Here is a 25,371-nt window from a genome sequence, read left to right as displayed (position 1 = left end):
CCACACTGCAGTAATTAATAATTGCTCATATTTGCATTCACTTGTTTCATCCTCACACCTCGCTGTGATTTTTGTGGGCAAACAAGTGTTGATCCAGGTGTGTCTGGAGAACCTGTGGATGGCAACATCCTGGGAGCCTGAACTGCTCCAGCCCAGGTGTCCTTCCCAGTGACAGAAAGGATCTTACTTGCCAATGTCCTGTGTCCTGAAAATCAGTCCCCTCAAGGCATCTTCAGTTGGGAACTCAGAGGCTGCTTCTCCAGGTGATTATTGAACCCTGAGCACTGTGATTTAAATGATTTACCTGAAAAGCACCCGCGGAATTGTCCAAATGCCCTCCTCCGGACTCCCTACCTGAGAGCTCTCTAACTGCACCCCATTAGCACCTCGCTTAGGAGGAAATGACAGCCTCATGTCCCAGCAGAGCCTGCTGCTCCCCTGGGAGCAGGGCAGATGATTCTCCAGCCCATGCCAGCCCATCTGGCAGCACCCCCTCGCTGCCCTCGACAGCCCAGTGTGCCCAGCACCGTCACCAAGCCAAGCCTGCAGGGCTCAGCACAACATTCCCTGGCACCACGGAGCTCGGGGCAGCTTTCCATACGCAGCAGATGAAGGAGGATGACATGGGAGGGGGTGTGTGTGTGTGTGTGTGTGTGTGTGTGTGCAACCCCCAGGACAAAATTAGCCCGTGCCAGTGCCAAATTCCAGCTCCATGGGATTTGCAGTGGATTCTTTGGGCACAGCTTCAGGCTTCCCCAGGGCTGCCTCCTGCCCCGCCGTGGCACGGGCCCTCCCCTTGTGCCCAACTAGGAAAAGGCATTTCTGAGCCCTTTCTGTACAAAACACAGGACAATGAACTGGAAAAGATTTGGTTTTGCTCTCAGAGATGCTGCCTGTGCAGAATTAGTGACAGCATCAGAAAGGCATTTGGCAAGTGGCTCCTGATCCCAGCCCTATCCACTGGGGATGGGGAGCTGTGTAGGGAGGGGAGCTCGGGCTGCAGGGTGGGGAGGAAGGGGGGCTTGGAATGAAACAGGCAACAGGTGGCAAGACTCAGCATGGAACCCGTCCCTCCCCCCGTCCGTCCGTCCGTCCGTCCTGAACATTCTGTCCAGGCAGGAATGGGACGGGCCCGGGAATGGGACCGGAGCGGGACCGGCACCGCCGGCACCCCGAGCACAGCCAGCTCTGGAAATGGGGAGGAGGCTCAGCCCAGAAAGGCCGGGGGGGGATGTTCCAACAGAATGATCTCGTTTGCTTCTCTAAGGAATCATCTCCAGCTTTCTCCACTGTCCCCCTTCTTTTGCCTTCAAGTCAAGGCTGACCCCAAGGACCAGGAGGGTCTGAGCCCAAAACCTGGGGAATGCTCCTTCACTTCCCTGTCCAGGAGCCCGTGATGATCTGGAAACGTGGGCTGCAGCTGGAAAAAAGCAGCAAAGGAGGAAAACACAGGGGAAAACAGGGCTGTGCTCCCCCAAAGGGATGGAAAGGACACAGAGAAGGAGCTGCTGGGCAGAGCCTGCAGGTTTTTCCAACCTGAAGTCATCCCCCCACCCCTGGACACTCCTGACAACCCAGAGCTGCCTGACGTGGAGCAGCACTCGACTCAAGAAGGGGCTGCTGCCAACGTGGTTTGGGAACTGCTGTGGTGACTCCTCCAATCTCTCCATCCCTATCCCACTTGGTTGGTTTACATGGATCATCTGCTGGTTGAGGCAGGAATTGCCTCTTTGTAGATGCTTTAAAAAACCCACCTTGGATTTAGGTTTCACTTTAACAATGTAAAAATGCAACAATTCCAGTAGTTTCTACTACAGGAAGAGACTCAGATGTGGAAGAAGACAGACACTGAACACCAAATCTTCTCTCCATGTGACTCAGCCGTTACATCCCACTCCAGGACAGCTTCCAGGCACCGAGATACCCCACTCCAACACTTCCAGCCCAGCCACAGCAGCCAGCAAACCTCGGTACTGCTTCAAATGGGGATGATTTGATTTCATTTTTTCCTCTTTGCCAAACAGTGAAACACACCAAGTTGCAAAAGAAACACTGAAAACCCGATGTAACTTTTTTGCCATCTTCATAAGTGATTTATGAAACATTTGAACAAAAACTCGAGAAGACTGAAATAAATATTTCCTTATTTCCTATTCATTTTTATTTCCACTGGAGGCAACTTAATAATCTGCTGTCAAATGGGCTTTGTGCTGGGCACAGCCACTCGTTAATAGACATTTTCTCCAACCCACAGATGGAAGAAACTTCAGGATTCAAAGCAGGCCCAGAAATGCTTACGTGAAACATTTACTTAAGCTCTGGGACTGTTGGTTTCTGAAGCAAGCAAATTTTAGGGGAAAAAAGATACAGGAAGGTTTATAAAGTCACTAAAAAAAGATTTCAGAGGTACATTCCACAGGAAAATTTGGGCTGTGAACTTTGCCAGCCATTTTAAGGCAAACCGAAATTAGGTGGCTCAGCTTGGCCTGCAGCCAACCAGGGCCACATTTGACATGTCAGATCAAATTTTCTACTTCAATTAAGTATTACAGTAACAAACCATGAGACCAGTGGAAAGAATTTTTGACCCTCTCCTTCTTAGGAAGACAAACCTGCCCCAGAGCTCGGTACCAGGAACAGAACCAGCAGTTCCAGGTCAGGCACCTCAACGACACTTTTTGCTACAGCAGCAATGGAAAATAAGCCCAAAAAAGAATTCTTTTATTTTAAGATGTGGGAGTGCTCACAGGTATGAGGATTCTCGGTGCCTGAGTATCTACCAAAACACATTTCCAGAATAATTCACTTTTTGTCCCCTGCTGTACCCCAATGCCACGCACCTGAGAAAAGGTTTTTCCTCTCTCCTCATCCTTTGCTCCTCTACCCCAAACCCACAACATGCGGTACTGAAAACTGGGCTGCTTTTGCCTTGTTCAGAATGAAAACATCAACAAGTGGAAAAGATTTATGAGGCCTCCATACCTGTGGAATTTTTAGCTTAGAAATGTACCTTCAAAAATCAGCCCACGCTCCAAATCCTGATTTACCCTCTGCTGATAAAATCTCCCTGTAACTGGGTCTGAGTTAGGCAAGAAATCCCAAAACCTGATTGAAGACACAGATCTGGTAAAACAGGGCAGTGGCACACATTTATCTGTGCTGGTCACCTTCCCCAGGCCAGGGGTGACTGCACTTCTGTGCTGCTGTCACTGGGGAATCCATCCCTTGGCCTCACCCCCCTCCTTTAGAAGAGAGGTGGGAAATGTGGGCCCCAGACCAGCAGAATCGTGTGGCATCTTTAGAAATTAAAGATTTACTGTCCCCAAAGCTACTGAACTATCCCAACACAGAGAAATCTGTATTCCAACCTCTTGAAAAATTAATAGGGAAAATACTGCGAGGCTGAAGAATTCCATTTTGCATCCTTAAGGCAGGTGTAAATCAGAAACGATTCCACTGGAAAACCCGCAGCTGGAAAAGCAGGGCTAAGCAGAGAAAATAAAAACTGGGCTGCAAATCTACAGCATCCTCTCATCCTGCTCAGGCTGCTGCTCATTCTCACCCGGGGAGCTCAGCTACACCCTGAGAACGGGTGGAGCTTCCTGTCCCATCGGATTCCCCGTCTGGGTGCAAAAACTCAGCCACTTTCTCAGCAGGGCAGCAACCACCAGAGCTGGGCTGATGCAAACCCAGAGAAACCCAGGGAGGCTCTGCTGGGGCCCAGACGTGCCAGACAGCACAGGAAAAACCACAGCAGAGGAGATAAGAGCCAACAGGGAGCACCCTGTGCCCCCGAAGGAGCTGCCAATCTCTATTTCATGGTACTCTGAACTCCAGAAAATAAAGCACAGTTGAGCAATCAGTGTCCGAGCCCTGTTCCTGCTCCACGAAGGGCACGTTGAGAAATACAAGTGGAACTGAGAGAGAGAACTTCCAGGGTCTATTCTAGGTGGCTTTCCTGGTTCACTTGTGTGACCACAGACCAGTCACACCCAGCTGAGCAGCAGAGAGAAAATGGGTAACACCACTGACCCATTTTTAAAGGGTGCCATGACATTTATCTGCTGCTTTTACTTGGAAGAGATGGATGCAAGGTTTTATTTTAAGCCCAGTGAAGTCCTGACCCTGTGGGGCCACTCCTCCTCTAGGAGCACCCATTTTCGGGCTCCTGCTGGCACAGGGATGTATGAAGTTCCCCAGCTGTGTAAAATGGCATTTCAGAAGGAATGTACCTTGACCAGTGACAAGGATTCAAATCTACTTCTGGAGGTTACTGAGACCACAATTCCCACACCTGGGAACTGAACTTGGAATTCTCCATGTGCTGCTTTCAAGAATCACAGGCCTGAGTCTCTCTAAGAACAGGCTGAACCACACGAGAAGGGAGAGGGCTCTGTCTTCAGATTTCTTTCAGATTCCCAGTTAAAATCAAATTAAAAATTGCCCAGTGGAGGCTTCTTCCACGTGGGAAAAGAGCCCTTTATCCACATCCTTTAAGCCTCCAGGAGCACGTTGCCCATGGCCAGAACATTTCTCCCTAAAGCCTCTTTGTGACGTGGTCCAGAAGTGATTAATAAGGTATTAGAGGTCTTTGTAAGGACTGCACTTTCACGTGGATTAGAGGAATAAATATATTCAGGTACAGATTGAAAGCTGGGGAGGGTTGTCTCCATAATAAAAAAAGCTAAAAATAAAGCTGTGCCACGGAGCTGTAAGAAGATTTACTGCTTGTCTCCTGTAGATATTTAAAAGAGTAAAAACCGACCACACTGCAGTGTCAGTTCCAGGGAGTGTATGGAGCACTTGTTTTCTTTTTTTTTTTTTTTTTTCTTTTTTCTTTTTCCTTTTTTTTTTTTTTTTTTACAATTTTGGTTTCATTGGGCAGGAATCCAGACTTTCCATCTTCCCATTTCTCGCTGCTCTGGTGGAAGCACAAGTACTCATTTTCCCCTGTCATTTTGGGACGTGTGATTACGGGAAGTATTTGCTTTCTATTCCTGCCTTCACAGCACATGCTGGCTGCCAGTGTGTCCCCCAAGTGCGACCTGGGGGGAATCTCCACCAACCACAGCGTGGAGCAATTGCCAGGCACAGGCAGAGAAGGAGCTGTGGAAAAATCCCTCCTGGACTGACCTGCTCTCCCTGCCCACGGATGAGCCTTGGGGGCTTTGTCTCTTCCTCAGAGGGGGCTCCTGGCAGTGCAAAAATCTGATTTTTCAATGCAAATGCACCTTCCCAGCTGGTCTGGAAGAACTGGATGTAAAGAGGAGATGGTTTGGTCATGTGGCAGCACGGGAAGTTCATCTGAGAACTGGATGTAAAGAGGAGATGGTTTGGTCATGTGGCAGCATGGGAAGTTCATCTGAGAAAGCTGGGAACTGAGTTTTTCTCACACCTGTGCAAAAATCTTTAATTTCTATGGAAACACATCCAGAATTTCCAACAGCAAAAGTGAAAAGGGACTGGGCTATTTTATTTCAGGCACTATCACAGTTTAAAGCAAAGTCCTACAAGTACCCTTTGATGAATTCATTTTGTAAAGGCAAATTTAAATTATTTTCTAGAACACTCTACATAGCCCCTGGCACAACTCATCATCCATTTTCAAAGCTTCTTGGCTAGCATAAAAGAAAGAAAAAAACCCGTTTTCTCTCCTGTCTCAACTTTTCTTTCCGTTTATTCCTTTAGCACAAAAATTAGGCCAGATGACATCTGCTGATTGCACTTATCCTTGGGAGCAAACACAAGGCATTTCTAGCAGGCTGTGCTACAGCAAACCCAGCAAGCACCTCCCAGGCACACCCCAGATCCACAAACTCCAGTCTGAAATGCAGGGAGGAAAGGCAAATCTTTTCTATTTCCCACACACTGCTAAAGCTGCTGGGCCACTGGGGACTTCACTGCAACTTAGGAACTTTTCCCCAAGTTCCATGATGAAGATTCTACCTGGAAACCTGCATTGATAAAAAATGCTCAGGCAGTTCACCTGGCTGTTTAATTGCTGATCTTTACAATTATTCTTTTAATTCACTGTTCTCCTGGTACATCCATCACGTAAAATTACTCTTTGATATAGATATGGATCTGTAAATCCATACAACTCTCCAAGTCTTCTACAAATGATGACTTCTTAACAGCCATTCTCTTGTTCTCAAAATTCTATGAATCTTTAGTAGTTGCTCACAAAATCAGTATTTCCCATTCAGAGTGATTCTGATTCCCCCAGAAATCCCTCTGCCATGGGCAGAGCACAAACCCATCGTGGGGTGATATCCTCTGCCCAGTTGGGAACACTGAAATAAGCCAGAAAAAAGGAAAAGCCATGTGTGACTGTGGCTACCTCAACCTCAGTGTTAAACCCCTCAAGTGAAGCACCCCTGATTCTTCTGATTCTTCTGGTAAAGAAGCCTCTGCAAAGAGCTGATCATTTGTTACATGACGTGCTTGCCTTTTGCCTCTTGGCTGATGCAACTGGAAGCCTCTTTTCCACTGGCTAAGAGTCTGCTTTGCCCTTCCAGTGAAAACGAAAAGTTACAGCTTGAAAAGAATTCCCTGCCCTGTAGTTTAAACCAAAACAAAACAGCTCAACTCACCCTTCCCCCTGGCTGAGCAGAGCCCAGCACAAACCAGGTCAGAGGGGCTCAGCAGAGAGAATGGCCCCTTTTCCTCTGGCTGTTTTTATTGGCAGCAGCTGCCTGGGAACTCTGGGATGCCCTGTCAGGACCAAGGGAAGGAGAGTGACCAAGGGAGGGAAACATGGACAGGGATCTGTGCTGCACACACAGGCATGGGTGTCCCAGGAACACAGGGAGCACTGCTGGCACTGAGAAAGAACCAAGGGGAGGGCAGTGATGCCATCAGGTTCGTCAAGGAAGAGCAGAATTTCCCCTGTGGACAGACTTGCTTTGCCCAGTCACTGTTTGTGGGGTCACAGTTCTGGTAATTAAGAAGATGTTTGGGAACAAAATTTTCTCCTCACATTTTCTCTGCAATGCAACCAGGCTCCCTCGCTGTTCCAGCTCCAACTGCACTCGAGTTCCAGCTCCAAACTCTCCCAGGAGTCTGTTCTGGATTGTGGAGACACGTCCACTCTGCCAGCCAAGAACCTCAGTTGAGTCTCCAATGTTATATAAAAGGACAAGTATTCCCCTTGTGACTTCCACTAACTCTAGCACAGTTTAGGAAGCCAAGAAAGGAGAGAGGGAGCTCTAAAACTGATAAAACTGATGGGCTTTTGATGCTCTTTTGTCAAACCCCTCTGCAGTACCTGGGCATGGAGCTGCCAAGCTCCAGAGTGCCCTGATCTGGGTCTCTCCCAGCTCCTCTGCAGAGCTCCCTGGGGCACAGAAATCTGCCCCTGCCTCAACTGAAGAGCTGCCAGCACCCAGCCTTTTTAATTTTGTGAGGAAAAGCAAACAGTGCAGAGAACAGCCAAGTCAGTAACCAGCCTTGATTTAACAATTCCCCCAGTTCAGCTGAAGAATCAATACAGTCAGCCCTCGCCCCACTCATCCTCCCAGCACCTAATCTAGTCTTTCTGCCAGGCTGGCTCTCCTGGCCTGGCACATGTGTGTGAGCGTGTGACACTGCTGGTGAGGGCAGGGACAGAGCCTTTTGTCAGCCTAAGCTGGGACAAGAGCCTGAGGACATCCCTGGGAATTACTTCAAAGGCTGAAGAGGCAGCGGAGCACAGCAAGCACAGCCCCCATCGTCTGCACTGTGCCTCACACTCACCTGGATTATTTACAGGGCTCCTGCTCTGCATCCTCACCCTCCCACTCTGGGGAAATGCAGTTGATCAGCTCATCCAGCAGCCTGCAGGGTCCTTTTTCGGTCATACAGAATAAAAACTGTACGAAACAATTGGGATCCTCAGGCTGCAGAAAGGCAGCACTGCCCTACATTTATTTTTCACTGAATTTCATTTACTGGAGATGACCACAGGAAATGCTTCAGAGTATTCTGGAGGATGCAGTGTGTGTGGAATGACAGGACCTGGACAGGCTCTGCTTTAGAGCCCAAGTACAATGAGCTGTAGGGAAACAACTGCATTTACCTCCAATACCTTCACAAAGTCACTGTAACATCACCACAGAGTCTGGATTTTCTGCTCCACTCAGCACCCAGTGCAGTTTTTAAACCCAAGACTGCTTTACATAAATATCAGTGAAAGTCAATAGAGTGACCATGGATTAATAGTTACAAATCCTATTAAGGTTACAAGGCAGTGCCATGGAAAACCCCCAGTTCCAGTGGGAAAAAAAAACCAGAGCAAGTCCTCAGATATGTAAAAACTCACACCTTGAGTCTTTGTATCAGAAGATGACTGAAGGAGGAGCAACCATATAGTTCCAGATATTTTAGCCAATGGCTTTAAGTTACTGAGCAATTTTAATATTCTTCCAAGGAACTCAGTTTTCAGTCAAGTGCTGTAAGAACACACTGAGGAGTAACTTCTCCATACACAGGAGAGAGGAAAAAACCTAAATTCTTTGCTTACAAAATGTTTTGAAAGCTGCAGACAGGCAGATGCTTCCCTAAGCACCCGACAACCATGGTGCTCTGCAGTTCTAAGAAAGCCACAAGAAGCTCATCCACTTTAAGTAACAATTATTACTTCTGAACCGTCCCCAGAGCTCCCAGGATAAAGGCAGACAACCAATTACAGTCTTAGACTACCAAAGCTTATTTTGCTGCCTTTAGAAATAAGCATCACATGCTCTTTCCACCAGACATCGAGTTAAGGGGGGGGTTAAGGGTGGTTTAAGAGGGGAGGAAGGAGGAGGATGAACGAAGGAGAGGAGAGGGCCCTTGAGTTTGCTCTTTGTGCCAAAGCCAAGCAGCTCTGCTGTGTCAGGAAGGGTTTGCTTTGGAGGAACCTTCCATGTTCCAGTGAGTGATTTGTCTAAACAGAATTAGTTTTAGCCACAACATGCAAGGGTGATGCACTCAGAAAAGGATTTTTGTCCTTCAGAAGGCCTGGTCACCTTGAGAAAAGAGAAACACTTCCAACAGTTACCAAAAAATTGAAGTAACTGAGCAAAATCACACGGTGGGATTGTTGGGGTGTCCTGTGCATGGCCAGCAGTTGGACTTGGATGATCTTTGTGGGTCCCTTCCAGCTCAGGATATTCTGTGAAAATATCATGCCCTCCACTGGGATGTTCATCGTGAACACCATCACAGAGGAAGAAGCCTTTAGCAAATTGTCTCATCCAACAGACAGAATTTTGACAAAAAGCCCACCCATTTCTCTCCTTTTTCCCAACATAAACTCACCTTTTGACTACAGGTAAGAGATCTAAGAGGAAATGCCCTATGTATGTGAATACAGAGAGAGAAAGGCACAGCATTTCCAAAAAGCTACTTTGTGTAACATCAGATGAGGCAGCAAAAGATAATTTGAAGGGAAAAATGGAAGGGGAATAGGATGGACAGGAGGGGGAAATCTGGGACACTCCAAGAAGGCTTTCAGTTCTTGTATAACATGATAGATTTTAAGCCTTTAGGGGAGAACTGGCTGAGCAACACTGAGAGCAGCGTGACTGTGCAGCCATGGGTTGTGTCTGCTACAACTCTATTAATAGGAGAGCAGATCAGGGAGGTTTGACTGTGCACACTCCACATCCACCAATAAAACTCCTGCTTTCCCTCCCCACTGCATCCCCTCTCATGGCCACAGTGACCATGTGGGGGTTCAGAATGCCCAGAGCCCCCAAAAAGGCTCCACTGCCACCCCAAACCAGACCCTTCTACTGAGAAGTGCCCCTGTTAGGCTTGACCCTAACTCATCCTCACCAAGCATTCAAAGTTCTGTTTGCCTCTATTCAGAATTAACAGGCTTTAAACAGGGATTTTTAGTGCTGAACTGCAGAATTTAGGCCTGGGTTGGCCGATGTACAAGTCCTGTTTGTGTGCCCCAGCAATAAACACGGCCCCTCACGACGTGTGCTGGGCTTGGCTCTCACTTCTCACTTTGCTGTTACAATGCAAGTTCTATTCCACACCCCCATTCTGTGTGTGTAACGGGCCTGACCCCTATAAAGATGGTCAAATAAATATCTGGTGACCTCACAAGTATGAAAATAAGTTTATTTGAAAGAAAAAGTATATCTTCAGGGGGTTTGGCAGTAACTTTCAATTATTTTTAATTGCCTGGAAAATTAAAGTAAGAAAATAGTGTGGTATAAATGTTAGGGCACATTATTAAGCCGTTTTCATAATATCTTAGCCATAAGCTTAACAGACAAAAAGGGTTTTTTTAAGCCTGGGTCATCTGTTTAATATGAATGGCCTGTCTGTTCCCAGACTTCCTCAAGGGGTAACTGAACTGAAATATTCCATGATAGAAACCAGATTCAGTTTGACCTGGTAGGCAACGAGAACTCCACAGAACCTTCAAGCCTTGGGTTTCATTACAAACCACCACGGAGTCTGGACTGCAGCCTGAGATCAGAAACACAAAGAAAGGAGTTGAGGGAAAGTTTGGAGCTCTAAATGCCAATGTCCCTTCCCCCACTTTGCTTTGCTTGAACCATGGGACGGATTTTTTTTCTTATTATTGTCAACACAACCAACTTCCAAACTGCAAAGTAAGCAAGATTCCCAAGGTGTCAGACTGAGGCTGCCTTTCTTGCTGTCCTTCTGTTTGTGGAGTTCTGCTGTCACAACACTGACACTGCACCAAACCCAGCATGGGGACCAACACAGAGCTGAACTCCAGGATTCCAGGTGTCACATTTAATTGTCTTCTTTTGTCTGATACTTGGAAGCCTCAAACCCACTTGGGTTGAACTTTTCTGTGGCAGCCTCTAATGCAGGGACTGACACACACAAGGCTTTGAGAAGTACAGGAGGTTAAAACCATCATGAGAAGCTGAGACCTAATGAAGCCAGACCTTACAGAAAGCAGAGGTTTGTGGTGTTCCATACCCTGGGCAGAGTAGAACTGTGATGTTTTGGCCATAGTAGTGATATAAATTGCCAGTAAAAGCCTGACCTAAAAGTCTTGGATCAAAGAAAAGCCTGACTTAGACCCTGACTCCACGAGAGCAAATGCTGTCACATCAGTGGGAGCTGCAGGAACGTCACTGCTCAGTGACACAAAAGGTTCTCAGGCTCTGCATTTCAGCGCTGTTTTCATACATCCAGCACACAAGGAATGATAAATAAATAACAAATCAGGGAAGGAGGCGGTGTGTATCCACCTAGAATAGGGACAGGAAATCTCTAATGCCAGGAGCTGAAGTGAGGGTGGATCATGCACAGAAGGGACTTTAATAACCATAGGCTGAGTTTGTAGGAAGCTGTGGTTAACATGGATGAAGGGCTCAGATCTGTGGGGTGGCAACAGAAATGTCAGATATCTGCAGTCAGACAAACTCCTATGCTCCTGGGAGGAAGAAGAGAACTCCCAGTCATTTTCCAGAGGACAGATTTGGCACAAGGTCCTGTGCTGCTGCTCTCTGCAGGACATTGGGTATTCCTGGGCCACTCAATCTGGGTGTGCACCACATATTCCAGACCAGGGCGCTCAGCCAGGTGCCTGCACTTGCTACAGAGAAACAGGGATGAACACCAGGAAGACGACTGTGTGGAAAAATGGCCTGACATCTTCCCAAAAGGACCAGCTGAAACCCAAGCAAAGCATCCATGCCAGTGTCACTCATCATGCCAGCACAATCGGTCACATCCCAGTGAAGAATCCAACAACAATGCAGTCCTGGGAGAAGGGTAATCCCAAGGTTTGCTTTGATCTTTGGAGTTCCCCATAAGGATGATTTAACCATTCTTACACTGCCACAGCTTTACTTGCTTTAAAGGATGTCTAAAGAAGCACAAAACTCTGAGAATAAACTGCTGCAAGGATTTCACATAGTTGCAAATCACCCTTCACTGATGTGTCTCGTTGCACTGAAACACCAAAGGAAAAAAGTGCACAAGTCAAGCACGAAAGAAAAATGTGAAATTAGACTGATCCCCTTGTTCACTTGTGCAACCCAACAGAAAAGGAGAGCCTGGACAAAGTCAGGGCTCAGATGTTACTGTTACATGGTGATGTCAGGAGTGATGTGTTCCAACTAAAGCTTTGTATTTAATTTATTGCCTGTTTTACCAACAATCCCAACCCCTCAGTCTACGCCTACCTCACATTAGAGATCTCTCTGCCCCATTTTTCTGAGATTGAGTACTAAAAAAACTGAGGCAGGTTAACTTGAAGGTTTAACAGAATATACCTAAGCCAGGTGAAGCCCAAGGCCTGCACCGAAGAGAGCAGTGAAGGATCACACTGGTCCCTATCCCAGTGGGACAAGGTGTCACTCTCTGGCTGAAAATCCCTTCTCTCTCCATGCATGGCAAGAAGAGGCTGGAGGAGGTGATGAACCACAGAAATCAAGGAGAAGGGGACAAGATGGGTTTGATGGAGGGATGACTCCAGCCAGGGTCGATTTTTGTCTCCCCAAAGAAAAACACAACAACCTGCTGGTTTAAACACAGTGGCTGTGGTGTACATTTAGCCTGAAGCAGAGGGAAGTTGACATTTCACCTAAACACAACTGAGGCTGAGAAAATCAAAGCTCACCTCAAGGAGAATTTTGCCAGCAGCCACCAATGGAAAGAAAACCTATCACCTTTAGGTGGATATAAACCTAATTTAAGTGGTGCAACAGCCAAAAGCTGCAAAGGCCTCAAATATGTGAAGGCAAAAATCCCTTGCAACCATCAAAGCTGTTCCATACACGTGGCTTGAGAATTATTGTCCAAGAAATTCGGGCAGGTTCCTCCAACCAGGATAGGAAAACTTCTGCTTAGGAGGGAAAAGAACTGAACCAGGCTGCAAATTCCCCACCTCTGCTGAACTCTCTCTGACAAAATCACAATCCTGCTCAACAAGGCCAAGTTCAGCGAAATTCCCTAAGAAACAGGCAGAGCTGCACTGTAACAACTGCAAATGGAACAGGGAATGGGGATAAAGCAGCAAATCTCAGGACAGGGGAGAGAAGCAGCATTTGAAATACCAACCAGAATCCCAAACCTTCGTTAATGAGTACAGATTAATGTTGTGGGAGAGAAGGTGATCATTGCCACTGCTGCTCTGCTGGAGTGGGAGGAAGGAGCTGCGGGATAACACCGGGCTCAGCTGTCCAGGGCAGCAGCTGTCCCCAGATCCTCATTGCAGGGAATGAGCCAGGAGGTCACGGGAGTCACGATTATTTGGAATGAAGAGGGGAAACAATAGGTTGGGGCCCTCTGTCTTCTTGCCTTTCTCATGGCTTTTGTTAGCTGCTGCCTTCCCAGAATAGCTGGCTACACTCGGGGCAGCTCAGGGGTTGGGTCTGGACAGGCCTTTTCTCCCCTGCAGCTCCACAATTTAAAAGGAAAAGTGACACCTCCATCCCCCCCATTTGTGTGCCTGGCTCCCAAGCACCTCTGCAATACCTTCAGCTGACCAAGGAGGCAGGTGGAGGCTTTAAGCTTCAGCAAGGGGTAGAAAAAAAGCTCAAAACAGAATCAGTCCCATGAAACTTATTTTCTCTGATTTCTCTCCCAGCACAAGGTTAATGCCATGCTGCAGGACACTGTGACAAACCTGTCAGAATCCCAGCTTTTCCTGAGCTCAAGTCACCACTGAGCAGCTTTACAACAGGGAGAAAGGGGAGTGGAGACACTGGTGTTTGTACAGAGTATAAGAGAGCTTGTAGCACCCAGAGGGCTAAAACAGGGTCTGTTAACAGTTCACAAAGTTTAGTGAACAAAAATGGCCAAAAATTGGCTTGCCAAGATTCTGGCCACCATGGTAAATAAAACACGATTCTTGTCCTGCCTCTCACTGCAGCCTTGCACGACCTTGGGCAAGGCACTGAACCCTCATCCAGCCACGGCTGCTGCGCCCCAGGAATGCTGCGAACCTGATTCCATTGCAGAAGAGCTTTAAAATGGCAATTCTTACACAGTGGTAGAGTCTAACTGGTCAGGCTTAGTAGAGCTGAAGTGAGAGTGTAAACAAGGACTTCACTGCTTCCTTGGAATTTCAGATGAAGGCACAGCCAGAAGACACTGACTTTTCTTGCAGAAGTTTTCTAACCAAGACTCCCATAGCCTGACTCCTACTTGGTGTGAGTTTGGAGAGAAACAGGTCTTAATTTTCGCTCTAGGATGAAACAGTTGTAGTCCAGCTGGCTCACAAGATCAGGTGAAAGGTAAAAAGTTTAATTTAAGATTAGCAGTCAGTGACAGACATTCCTTGCCTGTACCAGTAGGGATGAACACAGAGCCTGCTGAAAGCTGCACTGTGAGATGAGAGAAAACACATTTCTTGTTTTAAGTGGTGTTTCCCCCCCCCCCTTTTTCTCCATGCAACTTTAATATTGATCCAGAGGTTAAGGACTGTTGTAGGGTGCCACCGGAATTGTTTAATGGGATACTTCTTCTGTTATAATCTCTGTAAAGAGACCCACATATGGATCTGAATAACATCTTGAAAGGAGATTGAGTGCAATAAGGTGACAGACAGATTGAAAGAAGATTAAAACTCATTTGATCCCCAACTCCCAGGCAAAGCACAATAACTCCTCCCTGTCCTCCATCCTACACACACCTGATCCCGACACTGCTAAGAGGCAGAAGGCACAAGAATGAAAACCCAACCAAACCCAGGTTTCACTTCTGGGACAGGTCTGGTGTGTTTGCACAGGACACGAAGCCACGGGGGAGTCTGGAGATCCCCAGGAGCAGGCTCGAGCACCCTGCTGGAAAGCAGTGCCCGTGATTCACCACGTCACAGACTCTTGCTGAGACCTGAAGCTTCCATTTTTTTTCTCATGGTATTTGGCTTGGCTTGGTTTTCTGAACTGCTGCTGCTCTCAGGTTCAACAGGAGACATGTTTCTCTAAGCTGATTTCTCTGTGGCTGAGGATTTAATCAGATCAAAGTAGCGATTAAAACATGGGCTATAACCACAAGCCTTAAAGGGAGAGCTCCAAATGAGCTCTCCCCCTTTAAAATCCAAGGAGAAGCAATATCTATCTCTGGCAAATGCATGCTTTTAAAGAATCTTGGATTTTTGCTGCTTCTGGGTCACCTTTCCTCTCGATAGGGTGTGAAGCTCCTGGCAAGTACCAAGAAATGAAGAAATGCAAATGAATTAAGGGCTGCAGTTGATGTGAATGCATTAACACCACCAAGACACCCTGGAAGGTGGGTTTGCTGACACTCCCTTCGCTCCAACACATCCACTGTAAACTTCCAGCACAGCTCCCTCAGACCCTGTCAGTGCTCCTGACATTCTTTCCTACAGTTTTCCACTTGCTGCTTTGTAGGTCTGTGGTTCCTTTCATCCATCCAAAGACAGCACGATAGCATGTTGGGAGTGGTGAGAAATAGGATTATAAAAAATGTAAATGGAGCAGCATTTCCACAGCTCTACACAGAGTAAACCAGAGCAACCCAAACATTAAGGCAAAAAATGCCTTTTTATTGACAATTGGTCTCAGAAATGAGGCCTAATTTTACATCATGACCTGCATGAAGAGCCAACGAGCTGTGCCATCAGATCCATGAGCCCCATCCCAGCTTCCTCCTGCACAACAAAAAGAGGCCAAGTGACTCACTCGGCAGCTGAGGATGAAGCTGCTGGGTTCTGGCTCCTGCTCCTGTTCCCTGAGCCCCGGCAGGTTGGATGGGAATGGTTCCCAAAGGTGCAGCACAAGAACAGCTTCCCCTGAACTCCATGGAAGCTCTGCCCCAGGAGTGCCATGGGATATTCTGAATTACTGCAGAAGTGCACGTTCCATGGGGAGTCAATATTTATTTGTTACGCCGACTTGGCAGCTCAGCCCTCTCCTCACTTCCATCACTGTGACACCTTTGAGATACCAGCTCCTTGGTATGTGGGATAACATCTTCTTCCAAGCTATTCTTGACACTCTACTCCTACTCCTCTTCTATGTGTTTAACCATTTTAGAGCTGATTTGGGTCATGACTAATAGAATTAGATACTAAAATCATGTGCTGTCAGCAGCAGACATTGTAGAGCCAGTAGGACCCACGTGGAATGCAAGTCGAGGCAGATTCAGATGGGTGAGAAAGCAGCAGTTTGCACTTTCTTCCCCTTTTTAAATAGAATTAAAGCTGGACAAAAATCCCACCAAAATCCCCAAACCTCAACTTCACTCTTCGTGGAGCCAATTTCTTTAGCTTGTGTATCAGTCTAAACCCAAAACAAGGGGAGATGAAGTCGTCCTCAAGCACTCCTGGGAGTGAGGACATTGAACAAATAAATGCCAACAGCCCAAATCTAAGATCTACTGAATTAAAGCAGGCACCTATGTTTTAAATCCAGGGTCACAGACTTGGGGTTTGTGCAAAAGTCACTGGTTCTACCTAATTCATCTCACTGTAGCCCACATGAAGGGCACATACCCTTCTCATGGATATTTCCAATAACTCTTCCTTGTTTTCCCAGAAAAAAAATTAAAATAAAAGAAAAGAAAAGCACACCCCCCCTTCTCCCCCTTGTGACATTTGGAGAATGATTTGTCCATCAGCTTTAGGGCAGGACTGAGAGTTACACAGGCCTGAAGGTCAGCGGCACTGGATTTTATTCCTGGCTCTGCCACTGACGTTATCTGAATGGCTTTAGGTAAATCAAACGTAAACATTAAAAAATGTGAACAGTATCACCATTTCTGAAGGAGTTTGGTATTTTCCAGCAGAAGGCACTACAGAAACAAGACTGATGTCTTCATAGCCAACAAACCCCAAAGAACCTCCTTTTCCTAATTCTTTAGTAGGGTTAAAAGCTGTTAATTCCAGCTGGGAAACAATTCAAGATGCAGCTCATGAGTTTTGTCTCATGCATGTTGAACACTCAGTTTTCAAACCTTTTACTGCAGCTTGTCAATAGCTGCAGAAAACTGTTGCAGGACGTAGTTGTGGAAACCCCCAACAACTCCCAAGGGCTCAGTTCATCTTTCTGAACAAAAGCATGGAGCTCAATGGAAAAGAAGATTTAAGTTAGTCTATGATAAAGTTCTCCAAAACTGGACACTCCACAGGAGTTGCTCTGATTTTGCTCCTTTTCCTGGCACATCTCACACATCCCTGTGAACTCCTGCTCATTGTGTTCTCCAACACCAAGTCCATGTGCCCATGCCCAAGCACTGATATGTGGAATATGGTTATTTAAAATTGGGCTTACCATAGCTATCATCTGCTCACAGATGTTTGCATGGAGCTGCCTGTATTTGAGGCAGTTGTCCAGATTCCCTTGCAGGCAACAGAAAGGCACTTTTGGACTGCAATTCACCCTGAAGGAGATGCTTTAAAACCTACAGATAATCCACCAGTTAGCACTGACTTAAGACACCTATGCTGGAGCCAACCAGTAACTTAGTCCTGGGTTTATCCAGGTTCATTGACAAGACTCCGCAGAGAGAAATAAATGTCTAAATATCCTCAAAAACTTGATCAAAGCCCCTGTACAAGACTGGTCCCTCTCTAGAGGGGCAATATTTAAGCATCTTTTCTCCCAGCTCCCTCACGTCAGCTGACTGAGATTTGTTAACATCTTAGACAACACTTTTATGCCTCATGCATAAGTCAGATTTATTTTTGTGGTGTTTTCTCCTCCACACAAAACAACAAGTCTAAAGGATTATTTTAATGAATGGCTCTCTTTTAATGATTACATTTTTCAGTAGAACAAAAGTGATCTGGTTCAGAACCACAAGGAAACCAAGGTACATTTGTCGCCGTACACAGAAAGCCCCGGGGCACGAAAGAGGGAGTGAAAGGCAACTCCTTCCTGTGGGCAAAGATGTTTTACTTGCAAATACCTGAAACTGCGCCCAAAATGAAGATTACGAATAAAGCGAGTCATCCTTGTGTAAAGGTGGCTGAGCCACCATACACAGGTTACACTGTTTGGAAGGTTTTCACCACTCCAACCACACACACGCCTGAATCATTTTACTGTGATTTTACCCTTTCTGATGGGTTTATTGACAGCATTATTAAGAGGAGATTACAATTCTGCAGGAATCATCAAGGGTCTGACTAATGTACACACAGCCCTAGTGGGACACTGAGCAACTGAAGTACACACACTCCTTGTTTTTCCCTAGAAAGGATCCCACACACTCATCTCCGGGAGAGCAAGGCCACCAATCCATCCCATAAAGTCTCCTAATGGAGTGTTGAGGTTGCAGATTTTCCTCTGTGTCCTCTGTTTCCACTCTCTCTGATGTCAGATCACATTAAAGGGACGATCAATGTTTCTGTCTGGCTCTCCCCCACACCGTGCCAGGGCCCCCCTGCTCCGTCCCCCCCAGATCTGGGAGAGGCCAGGGAATCCTGGCACACGGCCCGTGCTCCATCAATAAGCCACCGACACGGCGGGTGGAACAACCCAGCAGCACTTTGTCTTCTCTCTTCCTTCTCCTGGCTCCTCCCTCAAGCCTCATGCTTAGGCAGAGCGATCACTACAAAGATTAAAATTTGCAGAGGTGCAAAACAAAAATAGCAAGAACAAAATCCAGGTGAGGCCTTGGCTGTCTGACCTGTCGAGGTCTCACCTGAGGGGCTGAACTACATTAACCCCTCCTCAAGATTCCAGCATCACACTTGGTTTTCAATAAAAATGTTTCAACTGGCCAAAGAGACCCTGTACAGTACAGTCAGTTTATCCCAGCCCAAGTACATGTCAGCTGAATATTACTGAATTAAAACATCCATCAGAAATTGGAGCAAAATCCAGGTTTTTACCTGTCCAAGCACACAGAGATGAATCTTTGATTAAGGAATGCGCAAGTGTGATGCTTTCATTGAAATTTTACTTTACCACGGGTTTTCTGCCAAGTTTTGAAGCAGAAATATGTGATCAGTATTTAAACATCCACCTCTCTGAGGCTGTGCTTGACTTCAATCTTGTGGGATATGTCAAGTTTGGATTCCACCCTAAAATCATGTGAGGTTCAAGAATCAGTGCAAGGGAGTTGTATCCAGAAGACCACTCAGGTCTCCAAAAGTTATACCCTCAGTAAACACCAAGCGTCCAGTAATAACTGCAGCAAGACAAGGGATCACCTGGAATTTTGCACAGATTCCTGTAGGGTCCACGTGAAGCTGTACAGTAGGTACAGTCCAGGTGACTACAGCCAGAAAAAAGGTCCCAATTGTGCAAAATACACTGAAGCAAGACAGGTAGAATTTTTCCACGCAGAATATCAAATTATCCCAGGAATCCAGTGGCAATCAAAACTCTTTAGTGTAAATTATCACCCCCAAAAGCATCTCAGTCTCCCCTGAAAATGGCTTTGAGCACTTTGGACACAAATTCATGGAAACACCCCACCTTCCCTGATACTTTGTAAATCTGTTATTTTAAAAAAATTCTAGATTGGCCAGGAATTTCTGTAAAGAAAATAAAAATGAAATATAATAAATTGCCATTTTCACTGTTACCACTGCACCGACACAAATGTAGGTGTTTCCTACATGCTTAGGGAAAATCAGTAATCCCATTTTCAGGCTGGACTTTTCACTGAAAATGACACACATTTCCCATGGCCACAGGTTCTCTCTCCATCGCTCAGCCACGTGTCCAGCACGGATCTGCTCTGCCCAAATTACCCCTTCAGTGTCACAGCCCTGGGCCTCAGCACAGCCACAGCCCAGTTCTCACAACTGCTGGGCTCCACGAGATTATTTCCCACTTCCAAATGGATTTCACATCAGAGGAAAGGCACTGAACTCCCTGCTCCACAAAGGAACAGCCACTCTCTCTGGAAAACAAATGCCCCAGGAGCACAAGTGCCATGAAATCCCTCAGCTCCTCTTCCCAGAGCAGAAGAGGAAATCCATTCCCAAGGCTCCCGTGTCCTGGGCTCTCTCCTAAACCAGCACAGAGGGAAACCCAGCATCTCCCAGCTTTGCTGACGGACTAAAGCTGATGATTTCAGCTTCTGCCAGAAACCCCCAGGACTTTCAGGGATGAGGACAGCAGGGCAGGTGTCTGTGGAAACAGAGAGAAACCACCAGGTCTCCAGGGAGGATGGACGGGAGAGGAGGAGGGGAATTACTGTGGTTGAGAAAAGGGAAGGGGTTGGTCAAGAGAAATGCTATAAAAGCACCATGACGACAGAACAGGGTGACGGAAAGGTCAGTCCCTTTCAATAATGCTCTTTTTTTCTTGTCCAAATGAAATACTTGGCCACGTCCACCGGCAGAGTTCAGCTGGAGGTAAATGACCAGACAGGGGGGCCATAAACTGTCTCGAGATGCTGCTGCTCCGGGGGGGCTGCCCTGCCCTCCCAGCCCTTCCACCAAGGCAACTGCCACAGCAAAAAGCTCCAAAACTGCACCAAACCAAAGGTGCTCCTGTGCACCTCCCAGCGCAGAGCTGGGCTGGAACTCCAGCCTCCCTCCAGCGAGGGGAAGAGCTGAGCTGGAGCCCGTCCTGAAGGAGGATTCAGGAGCGAACACGAAGGGATTTTCAATAATGAGCCGGTGATTAATCCTGATAGACATGCAGCCCTTGGAATTGCTTTTCAGCTGCTACTGGTAGGTGGTCAAATTATACCTTTCCATCACATTTCCCACTATATTGCACATCTCCTCAGTACATTTTCTCATGGAGCACTGGAAGGATTCGGAACAATTAAACCTAACGACTGAGTAATTCCCACTCCTTTTTTTTTTTTTTTCCCCCCCGATATGAAATCATTCTTTCTAGTGCTTTAGGAAAATAAATGTAAGCTCTAGAGCTCCAAGTCAGAATTATTGTACCAAAATGGTGCATTGTAACAGGAGATGCAACACAAAGATTTACTGTTTCCCGGAGCGGGTGCTGGAGCCAGCTGAACGGTCATTTAAAGTTTTCAGCTATGCATGACAGGTGGAAAAGCTTTCAGGGAAAAAAAAATAAATTATTTTATAGTGGCTGGTTCTGATATTATACAAATGAGAGCATTTCCTGCCTGTCACAACCTTCCTTAAGGCTGGGAGGGTTTTTTTTCACTGTTATTTATTCACTGACAACTGATTTATTTCTTAATTTATTTCCTAAGAGCACAGGAGTGGTGGCACATAAGCAAATATGTCAGGGAGCAAATATACAGCCCAGACATATATTCCTGTAAGGCCAGGGTAGCTCTACATTCAGTGATTCAGCTTCCCCTTCACCACTATTTATGTATTTACAGGAGTTAAAAGTCTTTTATCAAAGTAGCTGCTGTAAGGCAAATTCAAACCCCATTTTACCTGCAGTAATGTGTTTGCTTTAAAAAAAGGGGAGGGGGCAGAACACTCTCATCAGTTCTTACCTCCACTGAGCAAGTTGGTTTCTATTTTATTTATCATTAGTTTTTCCCCTTCATGCACTGCTTTGGAATAATAAACTGGAGTAGTTCCTCCTGTTCCAAGTTTAATTTTAACATGAATGACCTGAGCAGCTATAAGGAATATGCAAAAAGTCTTTTTTTTCCTCCCTAGATCCTAAAACTTCAGCTCATCCCCTGGCAAATTCTCTGTCATTCCTGTCCCCAGGGGTATCAGCTCTCCTTTCATGGTCACTGGTGAAGGGGAGGGAACTAAAGGGATCCTTGCTCCAGGACTCTGCTGGCATTAAAGATCAATAACACCAAAAGATTTAACTTTTTCACCAAGAATTAGAGGAAATGCTAAACAAAAATGAATCACAGGGCGTTGTCGTTACTCTGCTTGGAAAATTGATTTACTAGGAATGAGTAAATAATTAAAAAAAAATGTTTTATATGAACATTAAGTTTGTATGGCAATGCATACAGTTTTTAGGTTTACAACTTGTTCTTGGGCTCTTACAAGTTTTGCCATTAGAAAGGGTTTAGGAAATGGCCGACAGCTCTGCTCCCTTTATTTTCCAGGCACTATCACAGGGTGCATTTTCATGCATGTCTTCCATCAATACAATTTTATAACCCAGTCTACAACCCGTGCAGAAGGAACGGTGCAGCTCGACAGGTATTTAAAGAACAGCATTAAAATGGGATGTTTGGATCTGCCGAGCAGGAAAGAAGGGGGGGAAAAGGCAGGGACTGAGCAGAAGAGCACAGGCAGTAATTATAACAATACCTTGTGCCTTGCTAAGTGTTCCATAGCATGACTCATTAGATCCTAACAATGCCTGGGAGATAGGAAGTGTCATTATCACTATTTAATAAGTGGGGGAAACTGAGGTAGGGAAAAAAGAGAACGTTCTTGTCCAAGGTCACCTAGCAAACAGCCCCAGAACAAACAGGATCCCATTTTCTAACCCCCAGCCCTGTGCTTCCCCCCGGAGCAGTGACCCTTCAGCTGAGGAATCACTGATCCCCTTCCCGCAGCATCCTCCCCGTTACGGCTTCGTGAAGAGATCACCAGAATGGAAAAGAATTTGAGCTGTTAAATTACATAAGTGTGTAGTCACCACCTAGCAATGGAGAAAAAAGGGCTGGATATTTTCAGTTACAACTAGATTTTCTAACCAGATGGCCAGAAGAACTGACGTCACTCACATTCCAAATTACAGAGCTGCTTGAAAGCTGCTCCAGCATTAAGGATGCACCAGGCCTGCCTTCTAAGTCAGTTTTCCAAACCCCTTTCTGCACAGAGATCAGGAGGGGTTTCGACATCATTTCTGCTGCGCTGTTCAAAACCTGCTCCTTTTGGGACACACCTGTCCCAAGCTCCCTCAGGGATGCTCACATCTCCTTTTCCTGGAATGAGGCCCCAATTCAGGCTCAGCATTTAACACTTACCAGGGTCCTCAAAAATCCCGAACTTGGGAAGTTTTCTAACTTCCACTGAAAACTCCACAGAAGGAACTGTCCTCTAACACTGACTGCTCATATTTAACTCACCTGATCAGCTGGATTTTGGCTCCAGATGAAAATCTCAGAAAACACAGGAGCCCATGCAGGGCAATAAGACAAGGGGAAAAAAGGAAGCAGGAAGTGCAGACCTGTCTGTTCTGAAATTTTAAATTTCATCCTCAACACAGAATCAACTGAAATACTTCAGGTCTGCTCTTTTTGCTGCTTTTCCCCTCTCTTCTCTTTATAAATTTAAGAGCAAAAAGTCAGTGGGAAGCCTTGCAGCACAGGGAAGGCTGGATCCAATTCCAGTGTAAGAACCCTCTCCATCCCAGCAAAGTAAAAGGTCTGAACAAGTTCCAAAAACCCATCCATCACTGGCTGGACATTTTCCCACCTTCGATGAAATTAAACACATAAGGGGCCTGCAAAACATTTTTAACCCCAGCCAGTTCAGAGTTCTGGGAGACCAACAGAGAAAACCAGAAAGATCTAAATCCCCAGTGTGTTGATTTTCTACTACAGCACCTTAAGAATCAGAAAAGTAACATTATGCATGTCAAAACACCATTCCTCCTGAGCTGATAGTGCCTCAGGACAGCTGGCCACATTTCCATGGAATGCTAATACTGACAGGCTGCAGACTCCGTACAGATGTACCACATTCAGCTGTGACAGGAGTGACATTTCTGACATCAGCAGCTACTCACAACAGCAAGAGGGCAAATTCTGGGTACTGCCCAGTCCTAGGTGAAGTCTGGACGATGAATCATGGAATCATTTAGGTTGGAAAAGACCTCCAGGATCAGAGTCCAAGCTGTGCCCACTCTCCACCTTGTCACCAGCCCAGAGCACTCAGTGCCATATCCAGGCCTTCCTTGGACACCTCCAGGGATGAGGTCTCCCAACCTCCCTGGGCAGCCCCTTCCAAGGCCTGAGCACCCTTTCCATGGAGAAATTCCTGCTGATGTCCAGCCTGGCACAGGCTGAGTCCTGTCCCTGTTCCCTGGGAGCAGAGCCCGAGCCCCCCTCACTGCCCCTCCTGTCAGGGACTTGTGCAGAGCCACAAGGTCCCCCCTGAGCCTCCTTTTCCCCAGGCTGAGCCCCTTTCCCAGCTCCCTCAGCCTCTCCTGGGGCTCCAAACCCTTCCTCAGCTCCTCAATGTCTCTCTTGCACTGAGGGTCCCAGCACAGGGGGACAGGGCTTAAATCGAGTCATGAATTTCTCTGCTCACTGCAGCAACGACCCATTGAAAAGCACCCACCGGGAGCCTGTAATTACCACATCTTTGCCAAGCGTCCCCAGATCCACCGATAGAATTGCAAAGCACCGTCACTATTTGCACACGCAGGAAAAAGAGCAACAGGAAAGAGCTCTTTCCACTGGCTATTAGCCTTAAAGACTTGGGAGAGGAATGTCAGGAAAAGTAATCTGCTGCAAAGCACACCATTTCGAAGGTGATAAAGGAGGAGTCACAAGAAGAAAACAAGTTCTAGGATGTCCAGCAAGAGGTGATTTCTTTACATCACCCCCTGTGCAAGGTAGGCCCAGTACTGGTTGTGTCTGGGAGCTGGCACCAAACTCTGCCAAGTTTCCATGCAAAATAAACCTTTTATTTCCTCTAATTTCTTTCTCCCCTCTCCCTATGCAAAAGATTCTTTCTTGGTTTGGCATAGAATGATGACTTGAAGGAAGAAAACATCAGGTAAAGCAACAAGAAAAGGGAAGGGAAATCAAGGAACTTTTGGAAAGGATAGGACATGCCACTGCTCACAGTTTTAGGAGAAAAGCTAAATAAAGCAGAATAGGGAATGAAATATTTCAGACATAGAATCCAGCCCCCACAGTTAAGACATCAAAATGCATCCCAAGCCTTGCCTGCCCTGCAAGTTACTGACCAATGTGACAGGGAGAAATCCCATCCCATCGGTTTGGGAGCATGTGCATCCCTTGGGAAGTCCCTGTGGTGACTTCCTGACCAAACCACAATTTGTAAATATAAGTTACCTGCAATATGAGACAAAAGCCCCAATTTCAGCATCCCTTTCTTTATTTCTTTCTTTCTCCACAGGACCTGTTTGCTGTAAACGGCCCCTGAAACGAAGGAATGTGCCCCAGCTACAGGAGTTTTGATCCATCCGTGCAAGAAGAGATTAAGAAACACCCAGCAATGTCACCATGGTCATTAAGATGGGTCATTAACCCAACCAGAGGAACTTTGAGAAGGCAGCTCTGACACTCCAGTGAAGAGTTGTCTTGTCCACTTCACCGCCAGGAAAGAACAAAATGCACCAGTGAAGGGGCAATCCCATTTTTACAGCTTGTCTTCAAAATGGTTTCATGCTTTTGTTCAAATGGAGTTTTACCTAAAAACCAGATCAATTCATGGAACAGTTCATGACAGCAGCTGTCAGTTCCCAAAATCCACAACTGATAGTTCTGGGGGCTGTGTCACTGGAATGCCACAAAAGCCTTGCTCACACTGTGATTATTGGCTACTATTGCCCAGAAAAATGAACACACACTCCCATCATCAGTGGC

At 46.4% G+C, this 25,371-nt stretch overlaps 1 protein-coding gene across 3 annotated transcripts in view; it reads right to left on the bottom strand.

Annotated features, from left to right (window-relative positions):
- Positions 1-25,371, bottom strand: part of SKI (SKI proto-oncogene) — a 101,375-nt gene that overhangs the window by 13,015 nt on the left and 62,989 nt on the right. The gene's annotated exons all lie outside the window — the stretch shown is intronic.

This window comes from Coloeus monedula (assembly GCF_965178545.1).
Source record: "Coloeus monedula genome assembly, chromosome: 22".
Classification (NCBI taxonomy): Eukaryota; Metazoa; Chordata; class Aves; order Passeriformes; family Corvidae; genus Coloeus; species Coloeus monedula.
Note: the sequence above shows the minus strand (reverse complement) of the source record. Positions and strands in the feature narration are given on the sequence as shown.